The sequence below is a fragment of the Erythrolamprus reginae genome, chromosome 3 (assembly GCF_031021105.1).
Source record: "Erythrolamprus reginae isolate rEryReg1 chromosome 3, rEryReg1.hap1, whole genome shotgun sequence".
In the NCBI taxonomy this organism is placed as follows: Eukaryota; Metazoa; Chordata; class Lepidosauria; order Squamata; family Dipsadidae; genus Erythrolamprus; species Erythrolamprus reginae.
In genome coordinates this window covers 60,429,055-60,444,321 of record NC_091952.1, presented here as the reverse complement: position 1 = coordinate 60,444,321, position 15,267 = coordinate 60,429,055, and the positions used below count along the sequence as shown (strand labels likewise).

Sequence of the window (15,267 nt, the reverse complement as noted above, 5' to 3'; positions counted from 1 at the left end):
CAGTATCCCATGCTTATTTACAGTAACACTGTAAACACATAATATTGAAGATCAGCCAATTATTTAATATGTAGTGTAGGTTTACATTAAGTAATGAAGATCAACAAATATATGTGCTGAAATAAGTACCATGATAATAAATATCAAAAATGTAATGTCAAGAACTAAGATGGACTTAGTTCTTGACATTATATTTTTAAATATACAATATTTTTACATTACAGTATATTTTTTTACATTATAAACTTAGTTCTTGAAGAACAAGAATTTTCACTGGCAGAAAGAATAACATGGACCATATAAGAGAATATGTTCCCCCACTAAAATGCATAAATCCACAATGGCTCTGTTCTTCATGAGCATCATTCTCACCTCATCCAAAAAGCATCAGTAATCAGAGATTTCTGTCCCTGAGACTGGCATATTTTCAGTAGTGAAGGTATTGCCATAATATTATGGATGCAAGCTACATGGGACTTTCACTATCACTATTACAACAATGGGTAGAATTTAACCTCAAAACTAGCTGGCCATTGATGGAATTTTTCCAATTTTTCCACTAATTGCACAATATGTTCTGAGTGGTTGGAACACTAAGTGACTTACAATCACATTTCTGAACAATGGACTTTCTGAACTGTCTTCAATAACAGTCCTTCACCTAGGCTTACAGAAATCTAGAAGAAATCTAGAAGTCACCCAATTAAAAATAATAATTCTAAAATCCCCCAAAAGAAAACATCTTAGTCAAAGAAAGGGTACAGAGGAGAGGTAAGGAAAGAGGAGGAGAAAAGAGATGAAGGGAAGGGAGCAGATGGCAGAGGAGAGATTTTGGAGTCATGGCATTTCTAGATGTGATCCTCCAGATTGCAAAAAAAATTATGGCATATTTATATGTTCCTAGTAACTGCACCCATTCAATAGTCTAGGAAACCAGGTTTTTAGTTGAATATACAGAGCACCTACATCCGTGTTTGTCAAGTCAATAACACAAGACTAGAGTAAATACTGTCATTTATTTAAGAGTCCTAAATCATTTTGAAGCTCTCTACAAGAGGGAGGAAATATTTTGAATTCATTTTCACTGTTAAATATTCAAAGCTGAGCACACGTGAGGTATTTCTTCTCTTTTATATGAAATAAGTATTTAAGAATTGGTCTCACTACATTTTTAATAAGCTCTAGGACATTGAAGGTGAACCTTTTTTGGTTTGCGTGCCAAAAGGACATGTTTGGGTGTGCTAGCATGCCTGCACACACAGTAATGAGTTGCCAAAATTTTTACCACCACACTCTGGGTGTGGCTTATTTTGTGGGTGTGGCTTGGTGGTCATGTGACTGGGTAGGAGTGGTTTGCCAGCCATGTGACCAGGTGGGAGTGGCTTGAATGATCATCATCGTTCAAGTGAACTGTTAAGTCCTCGACTTACAACCTCACCAGTGTCGCTCGCTGGGGTGACAATTTGCTTTGGGCAAAAATGGGCAAATGGCCAAACCAGAAGTTCAGCAAGTGCACTTCCGGTTTGCCCATTGTGCTGTTTTTTGCATTCTGTCTCTCTGTTTCTTTCTTTCTCTCTCTCTCTCTCTGTCTCATACACACACACACATTTAGTTACTGCCTTTAGTTACTTGACATATTTTGGCAGCCAACTTTGGCAAAATGGATATTTTCAAAGAGTTATACGTGTATGTATTTCTGTGCACAGACATACGAGTATTGGTACAGGGGTGAATGTGTACATATGTATATGTATGGTTTGTTCCCCCCACATTTCAAGAAGAATCAGAGAACAGTAATTTTATTATGTTATATCAATGGTTAATGGATAAAAGTGTAAGGTTCTGTTTTCTTTTTTAAAGCATCGCTTAACATTCAATCAAAAAGTCCTGAAGGAGAAATGCTATCGACTAGTCAAAAGCATTCGGAAGAACATATCCAAAATGATAGTAGAAATTCAGCAGATGAAGATGACGGTGCTCTCAATTCTGATGAAGGTATTATTTTCACCTCTCTGACTCAAAGGTCTTTCATTGGATTCATACAAATAGCAATAATTCTGACTCCCAAATTCCTTTCAATTTTTCAATCCTTACCAAATAGACCTAATTTAACAGCCTTTGGTGCTCTCTGACTTTGGTTATTTTCATGCAGATGTTTCATTAGCCAAGCTAGGTAACATCATCAGTGCTAGTGGAAGCTCAAAGAGCACCAAGGACTCCTCATATAATGTTCAAAGTGAAAAAAAATATCAAATGATTTATATGGGATTTTAAGATGGTATAATTTTCATTTTTTTTCAAAGCAAGTAAGTGCATACTTATCAGCTAAGACAGTAACATTATATAATAGAAATATAAAGCTTCAGAAATTGAAAAATGATTCAATTTTGTTTTTAAAAAAATCTAAAATATTACATGGGATAGGAATTTTCAATATCAAGACTTCCTTTCTGTCAATTTTGTATAAATACAATTATTCTAAAATAGTTAAAAGTACTGTACTGAAATTCATAGGATATGAAACTAATTCTTCATTTTTTTATTCTCTTTTAGCAAATGCCCCAGTTACTATCTATTGTTTAGTCAGTCCTGAAGACTCCAGTAAAAATGACTGACCACCTTCAAAATAACTTTGCTCATATTATACAGAGACGTTATGTTAGAATATTCAGACACGGTTACCACTTTGTATTACTGTAGCTTTTTTTTCTCCAGCCTATTTTGTAATGCAATCTCATCCCATGACTATTTTATTGGAATGAAATTTGCTAAGATTTAGCAGTATGCTTAGGAATTTGGGGGTAATGGCGGAATATATAGCCCTCATGTGTTATAATGTCATTGTGCAAATAGTGTGACTTTCTTAACTGCAACAGTCTTCAAAATGACAATGATACAAATTACACAATGTCATGATGCACTGAGACAACATCATAATGCACTCGACAAACAACCAGTTTGCATCACTAAAGATTCAAATGATCACCAGGTGGTACAAATTAGGTCTCACAAATTACAAATGATGCAAATCAGCATGTATTGAACACCATCTTATTTTTATTAAGGAACACTTGGATATCTGATAAAGGCTGTTCCAGTGCAGAAGCTGACAATACAGGAGCTGCTGGTTGTAACTATCCCAGTGCTCCCAGGGCTAAAGTTATTCATTTTCTTTTCTTAAATTATTGTGTCATCCTCATTAGTAAGATATTCCATATACTTTGCTCATTCAAAAAGAAAAGCTAATGCTTTGAAAAGTGTTCGTTGAATAAAAATCCTGGTTCTACACATGATACAACTTTCTCTCACTTTTCATGCTTCACACCAGGTAAATATATTTTACCATTTAGAGATATTATTTTACCCCTTGAAGTGCATGTAGTTCTACAGACATTTAATAATTGGCCCTCAGTTTAATTTTCACAGAGAGAACTTACTGTGCTAGGAGCTCTTTTGGATATAACATGCTGTAGCAATTTTATACAACAGTGTTTTGTTTTGACCAGCTGGAGGCTTTTAGAAGATTTTAGATTCATAATTAAAATGACCTTTTGCCTAATTTGCATCTTTTAGTATGATTAGAAATAGTACATTTGTCTACATGTTAGAGAGTAGATATAGCTGTCAAGCTCTGCTGTAATACTTTTTCCTGTGTACAAATGTGTATTTAAAATAAAATTATTAAATACACATATATTTATACGTTTGCCCAGGTTCTCCTGGTGCACCAGTTGCGGCCCTACCTGGATCGGGACTCACTGTTCACAGTCACTCATGCCCTCATCACCTCAAGATTCGATTCGACTCCTGTAACGCTCTCTACATGGGGCTACCTTTGAAAAGTGTTCGGAAACTTCAGATCGTGCAGAATGCAGCTGCGAGAGCAATCATGGGCTTCCCTAAATATGCCCATGTTACACCAACACTCCCCAGTCTGCATTGGTTGCCGATCAATTTCTGGTCACAATTCAAAGTGTTGGTTATGACCTATAAAGCCCTTCATGGCATCGGACCAGAATATCTCCAAGACCGCCTCCTGCCGCACGAATCCCAGCGACCGATTAGGTCCCACAGAGTTGGCCTTTTCCGGGTCCCGTCGACTAAACAATATCGTTTGGCGGGTCCCAGGGGAAGAGCCTTCTCTGTAGCGGCCCCGACCCTCTGGAACCAGCTCCCCCCCTGAGATTAGAACTGCCCCCACCCTCCTTGCCTTTCGTAAACCCCTTAAAACCCACCTCTGTCATCAGGCATGGGGGAATTGATATAACTTCCCCAGGCTTATATTGTTTATGTATGGTATGTTGTGTGCATGTTTTTTAAAATTATGGGTTTTTAGTTTTAATTATTAGATTTGTATTCTACATTGTTTTTTCTATTACTGTTGTGAGCCACCCCGAGTCTAAGGAGAGGGGCGGCATACAAATTTAATAAATAAAATAAATAAATAAATATATACAGTAATGGTAAACTATTAGCACAATTAAAACTTCAGGTGCCAATGTAACATGTGCTTCTGTAGAAATATGTAAAACCCACCTAGCTTGAACTCTTTCTCTCTGTGTCTTTCCTCCTCCCATCCTCCCTCCCACCCTCCCAAAAATGTTTCAAAGAAAGATAGACAGTTCTTCATTGCACCTTGTTACAGTCTCAAAATTTCTCATATTGTTGCCACAGATAATAGTTCATTTCCTGGCAATGCTGGATGAAAGTTATTCAATTCAGCTAGATCCAGGGAAGGCTTCTTGAGGAAGGGATTTACAACCGCTTCCTTCAATGGTTGTGGGAAGGACTCCTACATCAAGGAGGCATTAACCAAAACCTGGAGCCAGTCAGGAGGTCCAATAAAGAAGTGGAGGAACTCGTCACTTTCAAAGATTAACATCAGCAGTTATTGAAATCAGAATTGAAGTTCTAGACCTAGTTTAATATGATAAGAACTCATAATTAGTATACAACTCACCATAAATCAGCTGCCGAGCAATAAGTCAATATTTTGCTCTTCAAGTTGCGACATAATGTCCAATCTAAAGAGCTAAACTAAATAGTTCAGGAAGTTTACAGTCAAGGGCAGAATTCATCTGATAATATTTAATGGCAAAGTGTCCAATAATTCTCCAATGAAGAAACCTGGACTCTGATTGGGCAATTCCAACCGAGATGACAGGGGTAGGTCTTAGTCCTATTGTGTGGGATGAATTTGATCCTATGACTCCTGAGGATGTGGACAAGGCTATAGGAGTGTTGAGTTCCTCTACTTGTTTATTGGACCTCCTGGCTGGCTCCAGGTTAAACTCTCCTTGATAGAGGAGTCTTCCCATAACCATTGAAGGAAGTGGTTGTAAGACCCCTTCTCAAGAATCCTTCCCTGGATCCAGCTGAATTGAATAACTTTCATCCAGTCTCCAACCTATCCTTTGTGGAAAACGTTGTATAAAAAGTGGTGGCACTCTAGCACCTATGGTCATTGGATGAAATTGATTATCTAGACCCTTTTCAATCGGGCTTCAGACCTGGCTACAGCACATAAACTGCTTTGGTCACTCTGATGGATGATCTCTGGCAAGCCCAAGATAGAGGTCGCTCTTCTACTTTGGTGCTACTTGACCTCTCAGCTGCTTTCGATACCATTGACCATGGTATCCTTCTGCAGTGGACTTGGGAGTGGGAGGCACCGTGATATGGTGGTTCTCCTCCTACCTCTCTGGTTGGCCACAGTCGGTGTTGGTAGGAGGACAGAGTTCAACCCCTATGCTGATAATACCCAGTAATATATTTCCAACCCGTGTCAGTTCAGTGAAGCTGTGGATGTGATGTGCCAGTGTCTGGAGGCTGTAAGGGTCTGGATGGGAGTTAACAGGCTCAAACTTAAACCTGACAAGACCGAGTGGTTGTGGGTATTGCCTCCGAAAGCTGACATTGATTGTCCATCTTTGGTTGGGGGGGGGGGAATTACCCTCCTCATAATGGGTTTGCAATTTGGGTGTCTTCCTAGACTCATAGCTAGGATTAGACCAATATCTGACAGCTGTGGCTAAGGGGACCTTTGCACATGTTCACCTAATGCACCAATTGCAACTATACATGAATTGGTAGGCTCTTCTCATGGTCACTCATACCTTTATCACCTCATGGTTAGATTATTGCAGTGGTCTCTACATGGGGCTACCCTTGAAGAGAGTTCAGAGACTACAGAATGCAGCCACACGAGCTGTTGTGGATACACCTAGGTACATCCACATTACACCAATTCTCCGTGGACTGACTGTCTCCCGATTGGTCTCCGGGCACAATTCAAGGTGTTAGTCATTACCTTTAAAGCCCTACATGGCTTAAGGCCAGACTCTCTTCGAGACTGCTTTCTACCACATAGCTCCCAGCATCCCATAAGGGCCCACAGAGTTGGACTTTTCCGGGCCCAGTCAGCTAAACAGTGTCAGCTGGGAAGCCCGTGGGGGAGGGCCTTCTCTGTGGCTGCTCTGGCTCTTTGGAACTAGCTACCTCCTGAGATCCAGACTACCCCAACTCTATTGGCCTTCCAGAAAGTTGTAAAGACCTGGCTTTTCTGGCAGGCTTGGGGCCATTGATCTGATGGCACGCCATCAGGATATGGCCATTAATGACATGCATGGTTTTAACAGTTTTAATTATTCTTAATTGTTGGGTTTAAATTGTTTTAAATTGTTTTAAATTGTTTTTAAGAGGTTTTAATATTACATTGTATGTTTTACTTTTTTGGTTGTGAGCCGCCCAGAGTCCCTCGGGAGTTGGGCAGCATATAAATTTGAATAAATAAATAAATAAATAACTGTGGTTATGCAATCCAAGGGACTTTGGCCTTTTGTGTGTGATAAATAGTGTAAACTATATGTTATAACCTAAAAACTGGAAAGAGTTTAACAAGCAATTCATTGTGTGGCATACATACAGGGGTGAGCTATTGCCCGGACCGGGGGGGGGGGGAACGCAGTGGAGTAGCTCCACCCCAGAACACCCAATTTGCATTGAAAGATGAAAGAAAATGCAGAGCATCCTGCATAAGCCACGCCCATAGTGTGGTAGTAAAAATTTTGATACCCCTTCACTGCATACATATAATGAGAAAAATCAGAAATGTAACCACCCTCTTGAACTTTTATCTCCTATAATTTTTTATATAAATTACTACAGTACTAACCCTTGTTGTGGTTGATTGCACAATCAGCTAGATGTTTAACTTGGATTGACATTTTTACCCACCTAAGATCTTTCCAAAGATCTAGGATAGGTAGATGTTAACAATTGTTTAATAATGTTAAAGATATTGTTGCAGGAAATAATCTGTTCTAAGTAAAACTGCTTTTTGCAATTGACTGTTCAGTGGTGAAATCCAATTTTTTGTACTACAGGTTCTGTGGGCATGGCTTGGTGGGCGTAATGTGGCTTGGTGGGTATGGTTTGGTGGGCATGGCAGGGGAAGGATATTGGAAAATCTCCACTCCCACCCCACTCTGGGGCCAGCCAGAGATTGTATTTGCCAGTTCTCTGAACTACTCAAAATTTCTTTTACTACTGGTTTTCTGAACTGCTCAATAATTTCCAATACCGGTTCTCTATAACCTGTCAGAGCCTGCTGGATTTCACCCCTGTAACTGATGGTGATTTTGTCTTGACTATGCTATTCAAATGCCAAATGTTCCAAGATACCTATTACTATGGGTTCTATCTTTGCTTTCTATTGTCACAGTTGTTCTGGTTCTATTTGCAGGTCTTTGTATTTTGTGATTTTCCCCAGTTCTTTCCCTTCTATTCTTTTTGTTATCTCCAGGTATTGCAGTGTCCATTATCCAGACTTGTTTGTCTTATCAACAAGGATTATGTCTGGGGTGTTGTACGGCAGAGGGTTGTTTGTTTGAATTCTAAAGTCCCAGAGCAGATTAGCTTCTTCATTTTCTATTATTTTGCCTGTTTATGGTCCTACCAGTACTTGCTTGCCAGTCCAAACTCCAGTGCAAAATATTGGCTATATATTTGGATAATGTTAAGTAGTGATTCCTTTTCAGATGGTCTTTTCCATACACCTTCAGATCAACCCTATAAAGGGGCCGGCAGATATTTTAGATGTTTGATACTCGTGTCTGACTTGTTCTGTATTGTTGATAGAGGAATCAGGGCTATGAGAAACAGTGGTACTGATAGTAAATTTATGTGAAAGATTCCTCTCTTGATATTAATCTCTCCCAATATATATCACCATTGACCAGCAACTGTGTTGTTCATTATGAAATTGATATTTTCACAATTTTTTGTGTTTTTACTGACTCCTATTATTTTTATGCAGTTGTTTATCTATTAATGTGGCAGTCAGTCTGATGCCTTCTTATAATCAATCCAAGCTACATTCAAGTTGGTCCAAAAACATATTGTCAATTAGGAACAGATCTTTTCCCCCCTCTCTGCTGGTTTTTTCTGCTTTGGTGGAAATAACTTGTTTTCAACTCAATGCTGTTGGACCGCATCTGCTACCATACCAGTTAGCAATTTTAATGTTGTTGGTAATTAGGTAATTGGCCAGTAACTGCTAATTACGTTGAATCCTTCATTAACTTTTTGTTGACCCTTTCATTAATAAGTATGTTTAGCCAGATATTAATAAATATTTGCAATGGTGGCAGATATCTTTAGCTCGGAACAGGAACTGGCCCAGAGCCAATCACAAAACTTATAAACTTTTCTACTTAAGAACCTGGTCATGGAACGAATTAAGTTCTTAAGTAGAGGGACCACTGTATCTTGTTCATATTATTTGAGCAACATTGCTTATTTTCTTTTAACAAATTCTGGACTGCTGCTATTTCAGATGGAAACTAATTCGAGTGCTTTGAGAAAGATGAACTTTGAGAAAGATGAAAGAAGGTATAGAAGTATGAAAAGTGCTAAGTAATTTAAAAAATGAAATATCTTTGTATTGAGACAGTACTATTGTAAAATTGATATATAAGTAAGGAAAATATTGTTCAACGTAAAGATGAAATTATGTAAAGGCATTATATGCTTATATGTTTATATTATATGTTAATATTGTATGTTCATCTAAATGTAAATTCAAAAGAGGGAGAAACAAGTGTGAAATGGATGTAAATAAATATGGCACATGTGTCAAATAAGTAGATCATAAAAAATCTTTTTTTAACAAAAAGCGTTTAATAAAAATTATTAATTAAAAAAAGAGAAAGATGAACTTTGGAGCTTATTAAGCAATTCATTAATTAAACATTTTCCCCCTTCTCCACTTTCTGTATCCAAGCTGCAATCTTGTTGTATTGTACCATAGTTGTGCCCAGAACTACAGCTTTTTCTTGTCATATGTTGGCTGGTTTATTGCACTTTCTACTTTGATGGATTGGCAGAAACATTTCTGGTTAAACTGAAATTGGACACTCTAGCTGTAAGGTGTAATCCAAGCTTTGTACCTGCTGATATTCTTGGCTACCACTGTTATTTCCTGCTTTACTTTTCCCAGTGCTTGGCTCTTGGTTTTATTTCTGGATTAGATATTCTTTAGTGTTCTTTTTTTAAAGCTTTTTAAGCTACTGTTATAGCTTGATTGCATCTGATTTTATCATACAGTGGTACCTCAAGATACGAACCCCTCGTCTTACGAACAACCCGAGATACGAACCCGGGTTTCAGAAAAAATTTGCCTCTTCTTACGAACTTTTTTCGTGTTACGAACGGCAAACCCGAACTTCCGGGTTCGGCGTTCGGGAGGCTGCTGGGAAGCCCCGCAGCCCGGCTGTCACCTTTTAAAACAGCCAGGGGGCTTCCCAGTTGCCTCCCGGAGCTAAACCCGGAAGTTCGGGTTTGGCGTTCGGCTTGGAGAGGCTGCTGGGAAGCCACCCGGCTGTTTTAAAATGTGACAGCCGGGCTGCGGGGCTTCTCGGCGGCAGCGGCAGGTACGTAAGATGGAAAACGTTCAGGAGGCCGCTTTGGGTTTTTGGCTGGGAGGGAGGGCAGGAGGTCCGACGCTGGGGGAGGGAGTCAGGAAGGTCCTCTTGCTCCCCCCCTCAGCGAAAAACACAAAGACGGTCTGCCATCGCATGACAGGCAGGGCGGAGCAGCGTGGAGCAAAGGGAGTCTGAAACCGCCAGCAGCTTCAGTTTCCCATTGCTCCGCGGGCGGCGGCAGACCGCCTTTGTATTTTTGGCTGGGGGGGAAAGCAGGAGGCGCAGGATCAGGCCGGCTGTGGGCACGGGAGAGGCAGCAGGTCTGCATCCTGGGCGGGTGGGCGGGCCGCGGGCGAGGAGGCGCGACCGAGCGGGCCGGCTCAGGCTCTGGCTAGGACGGGGCGGGCAGCGGCTGGGCGCGGCAGCGAGGGTGCGTCTGACTCGGGGCTTGCGGCGCCTGACGCAGCGGGGAACAACAGCGTGGGAGACAGGAGAGGACCAGGCAACCGGAGCAGCGTTGCCGCTGCTCCCGGCTTGGCTTTCCTGGCCGCCTTGGCTTCCCTGGCCGCCTGGTGCTGCGATCTTCGAATCTTCCCTTGGCGATCTTCTGATCTTCCCTGGCTTCCCTGGCCGCCTGGTGCTGCGATCAGAAGATCGCAGCGCCAGGCGGCCAGGGAAGTGGCCAGGGAAGCGGCCAGGGAAGCCAAGGGAACATCGGAAGATCGCAGCGCCAGGCGGCCAGGGAAGCCAAGGGAAGATCGCCAAGGAAAATGCCCAGCCCAGCCCCCCCCGGAGGCGTTTTCCTGGAAGGAATGCCATCCACCACCGAGCTTTTCGTAATCTGTTTAAATTTCCTTCACTCCCCCAACATTCCTCGCCTTGCCTCGCTTGACTGGCCAGAGGACATGACATTCACCGCCTCCCGTGCCTCCTTTGGCTTTGCGATTGGACGCGCCTCCCGCCGCTCTGCCCAATCGCAAAGCCAAAGCAGGCACGGGAGGCGGTGAATGTCATGTCCTCTGGCCAGTCAAGCGAGGCAAGGCGGGGAATGTTGGGGGAGTGAAGGAAATTTAAACAGATTACGAAAAGCTCGGTGGTGGTGATTGCACTCCTTTTAGAAAAACGCCTCCACGGGGGCTGGGCTGGGCGTTTTCCTGGAAGGAATGCCATCCACCACCGAGCTTTTCGTAATCTGTTTAAATTTACTTCACTCCCCCCCCCAACATTCCCCGCCTTGCCTCGCTTGACTGGCCAGAGGACATGACATTCACCGCCTCCCGTGCCTCCTTTGGCTTTGCGATTGGACGCGCCTCCCGCCGCTCTGCCCAATCGCAAAGCCAAAGCAGGCACGGGAGGCGGTGAATGTCATGTCCTCTGGCCAGTCAAGCGAGGCAAGGCGGGGAATGTTGGGGGAGTGAAGGAAATTTAAACAGATTACGAAAAGCTCGGTGGTGGTGATTGCACTCCTTTTAGAAAAACGCCTCCACGGGGGCTGGGCTGGGCGTTTTCCTGGAAGGAATGCCATCCACCACCGAGCTTTTCGTAATCTGTTTAAATTTCCTTCACTCCCCCCCCAACATTCCCCGCCTTGCCTCGCTTGACTGGCCAGAGGACATGACATTCACCGCCTCCCGTGCCTCCTTTGGCTTTGCGATTGGACGCGCCTCCCACCGCTCTGCCCAATCGCAAAGCCAAAGCAGGCACGGGAGGCGGTGAATGTCATGTCCTCTGGCCAGTCAAGCGAGGCAAGGCAGGGAATGTTGGGGGAGTGAAGGAAATTTAAACAGATTACGAAAAGCTCGGTGGTGGTGATTGCACTCCCCCCTCGGCTCCCCCCCTTACCAGCCCCGCCGCGGAAGGCTCCATTCTGTTCCCTGCCGGCCCGATTGAGTGGCCGGCGGTCTCCATTCAGGGAACAGAATGGAGCCTTCCGCGGCGGGGCTGGTAAGGGGGGGAGCCGAGGGGGGAGCCGAGCCCAGCCCCGTGGCATTCGCTTTCCTCCCGCCCACAGCCGACTGATCGTGGGCTCCTTCGCAACCTTGTAGAGCTTCCTGGTTTTCGTGAGCTTTCATGCCCTGGAAGCTCTCCGAGGTTGCGAAGGAGCCCACGATCAGTTGGCTGCGGGTGGGAGGAAGGCGAATCCCCCGTGGGCTCCGTTACATCTTCCGCTGCCAGCCAGGCCATGCTGGCGGCAGCGGAACAATCGCCTTCCTCCCGCCCGCAGCCGACTGACCGTGGGCTCCTTCCCGAGCTCCCTTCCTGAGCCTCCCGTTCTCTCTCCCCCCCCTCGCCCCTTCGCCTCCCTGTGTTCCTAGGAGAAGTGCTGGGGATTGAGGCAAGACAGACCTTCTGCTCCTCACCAGCACTTCTCCTAGGAACACAGGGGGGCGAAGGGGCAAGGGGGCGGAGAGAGAACGGGAAGCTCAGTATTCCGTCAGCCGCAGCGCTGGCTGTCAACTTTTCTTTTTAAAACTGGGCAGGAGCTGACTTGCCTCCCCAGTGCTAAAAAGAAAAGTTGACAGCCAGCGCTGCGACTGACGGAATGCTGAGCCTCCCGTTCTCCCCCCCCCACCTTGCCCCTTCCGGTTTCGGCGTTCGGGAGACCGCTGGGTTCCCAGCTGTCTCCGAATGCCAAACACCAAAGCCGAACTTCCGCGTTCGGCTTCAGGAGACAGCTGGGAAGCGGCGCGGCTCTTTTAAAAGATGACAGCCAGCCTGGGGGGCTTCCCAGCACCCCCGAACCTTGTGCTGGGAAGCCCCCCAGGCCGGCTGTCACCTTTTAAAACAGCCGCGCCGCTTCCCAGCAGTCGCGGAAAGCCGTTTTTTTTGCGGGTTTTTTTTTGGTTGCACGGATTAATTGACTTTACATTGTTTCCTATGGGAAACAATGTTTCGTCTTACGAACCTTTCGTCTTACGAACCTCCCCCCGGCACCAATTAAGTTCGTATCTTAAGGTACCACTGTACTGGTTTTCTTTTCTTACCCTATCTTTCATATTGGTGGTACACAGTTTATCCTTTTTTTTCTTGTTCATTGATTGCTTTTGTATCCAAGATCTTAAGTTATAACTGCAACTGTGTTGTACATCAGTTGATTTGTTTCTTGCAGTGAGTTAGTGGTTATATTCGATATTACAATATTGGCATCTTTTAATGTTTTTTTGTTTGTTTGTTCATTTTCAAAGCAAAATTGTTCTATTTTGTTCTATTATTTTTGTGCTGTAACGACTCTGGCATAAGCCAGTGAAAGTGGTCCCAGTGGTACTTGGCACGCTGGGCGCAGTGCCAAAGGATCTCAGCGGACATTTGAAAACCATCGGAATTGACAAAATCTCCATCTGTCAATTGCAAAAGGCTGCTTTACTGGAATCGGCAAACATAATTCGCCGCTACATCACGCAGTCCTAGGTGCTTCGGAAGCGCCCGACTGGTGATGAAATACAAAATTCAGCATAGTGATCTCGTTTGCTGTGTTGTATTGACATAATAATAATAATAATAATAATAATAATAATAATAATAATAATAATAATATTGGAGAAAATAATAGTGGAGAAAAAGAAAGTATGGATCGTCGATATCGCAATCCCAGGAGACAGCAGAATTGAGGAGAAGCAGCTAGAGAAATTAGTGAAATACGAAGATCTAAAAATCGAGCTGCAACGACTCTGGCATAAGCCAGTGAAAGTGGTCCCAGTGGTACTTGGCACGCTGGGCGCAGTGCCAAAGGATCTCAGCGGACATTTGAAAACCATCGGAATTGACAAAATCTCCATCTGTCAATTGCAAAAGGCTGCTTTACTGGAATCGGCAAACATAATTCGCCGCTACATCCCGCAGTCCTAGCTGCTTGGGAAGCGCCCGACTGGTGATGAAATACAAAATCCAGCATAGTGATCTTGTTTGCTGTGTTGTATTGACATAATAACAATAACAATAACAATAACAATAATATAATATATCAGCATCCCAATAAACATCCGAGAAATAAATCAGAGTCCAAACTTTGGCCTTCTTACAAGTTCCAATTTATTAATAGAATCACGTGGGATACGAGCTGTGGTCAAACTGATACTAACTTTTCCTACAGTTTCCTACCCAGCTTAAGGTTCATCCTTTGTCTCCACACCCACAAGTTCATCATGTGGAGGACTTCGGTTCTTGGGAACATTCACAGTCCTCCCCTATACTTCCACTGATGCTGAACAAAGGATGAACTTGAATTTTCTGGAAGGAATTGTTGTGGCTAGTATCTGTCCTCCTCATGCAACCACTCCTCCCAATTCCCACAGTACTAGTCTACTTGTGGCAGGCCAAAGTCTCTAATTCAAACTGATGGCTTCGGCCTGACATAATTTGTACACAAAAGTTAATAGAATAATAATCATAACTGTGGATTTCGCTTGCCTTTTCCTTATTTTATAGATTTGAGAGTTAGAAAAAGTAAATGCATGCCAGCATAAGATCAGCTGGATATTTAAAGGATACTTAAAACTGAAATAGTTTCTATTGTCATGTGAAGGTATGATAACAATATTTCATGATGTAATTGTGGAAAGTACATCTTAAACCAAAATGTAAAGCCTGATATATTGTTTTATAGTTGTTTTTTAAAACTTAAAGTACAGGACATGTGATTTATGGTAAAGCGAAACTATCTTTCTCTTATTCATTCTTGTGATGAGAAACAGATCAGAAGTTTCTGTTTCAGAAAAAAATCTTGTCCGTCCGGTTCTTTTACTTTCTTGTGAAGCCAAATGACAGAAGAGTCTGAAGTCCACATCTCAGCCACCCTAGACAGAGAGCTCTTAATAATACTATAATTGGCCTTCTCCGGGTCCCGTCGACTAAGCAATGTCGTTTGGCGGGACCCAGGAGAAGAGCCTTCTCTGTGGCGGCCCCGACCCTCTGGAACCAGCACCCCCCAGATATCAGGGTTGCCCCCACCCTCCTTGCCTTTCGCAAGCTCCTTAAAACCCACCTCTGTCGTCAGGCATGGGGGAATTGAAATTTCCCTTCCCCCTAGACTTATAGAATTTATATATGTATGAGTGGTTCTTTAAATTGGGGTTTTTTAGATTGTCTTTTAATATTCGATTTGTTTATATTGTCTTTTTATATTGTTGTTAGCCGCCCCGAGTCTTCGGAGAGGGGCGGCATACAAATCTAATAAATAAATAAATAAATAAATAAATAATACTTTATAAACCTTTTTTGTTGCTATATATTATCATTTATGTTGCAATATATTACCATTATTTTTGTTGCAATATTTATTTAGGTATTTAGGTATTTAGGTATTTAGGTATTTAGGTATTTAGGTATGTATGTATGTATTTAGGTA

At 42.8% G+C, this 15,267-nt stretch overlaps 1 long non-coding RNA gene across 1 annotated transcript; it reads left to right on the top strand.

Annotated features, from left to right (window-relative positions):
• Nucleotides 1-1,034: 1,034 nt before the first annotated feature.
• Nucleotides 1,035-3,690, top strand: LOC139165690 (uncharacterized). The gene is made up of 3 exons (XR_011558786.1): nucleotides 1,035-1,116; nucleotides 1,861-1,995; nucleotides 2,554-3,690. It is a non-coding gene; the product is annotated as an uncharacterized lncRNA (long non-coding RNA).
• The last annotated feature ends 11,577 nt before the right edge of the window (nucleotides 3,691-15,267 follow it).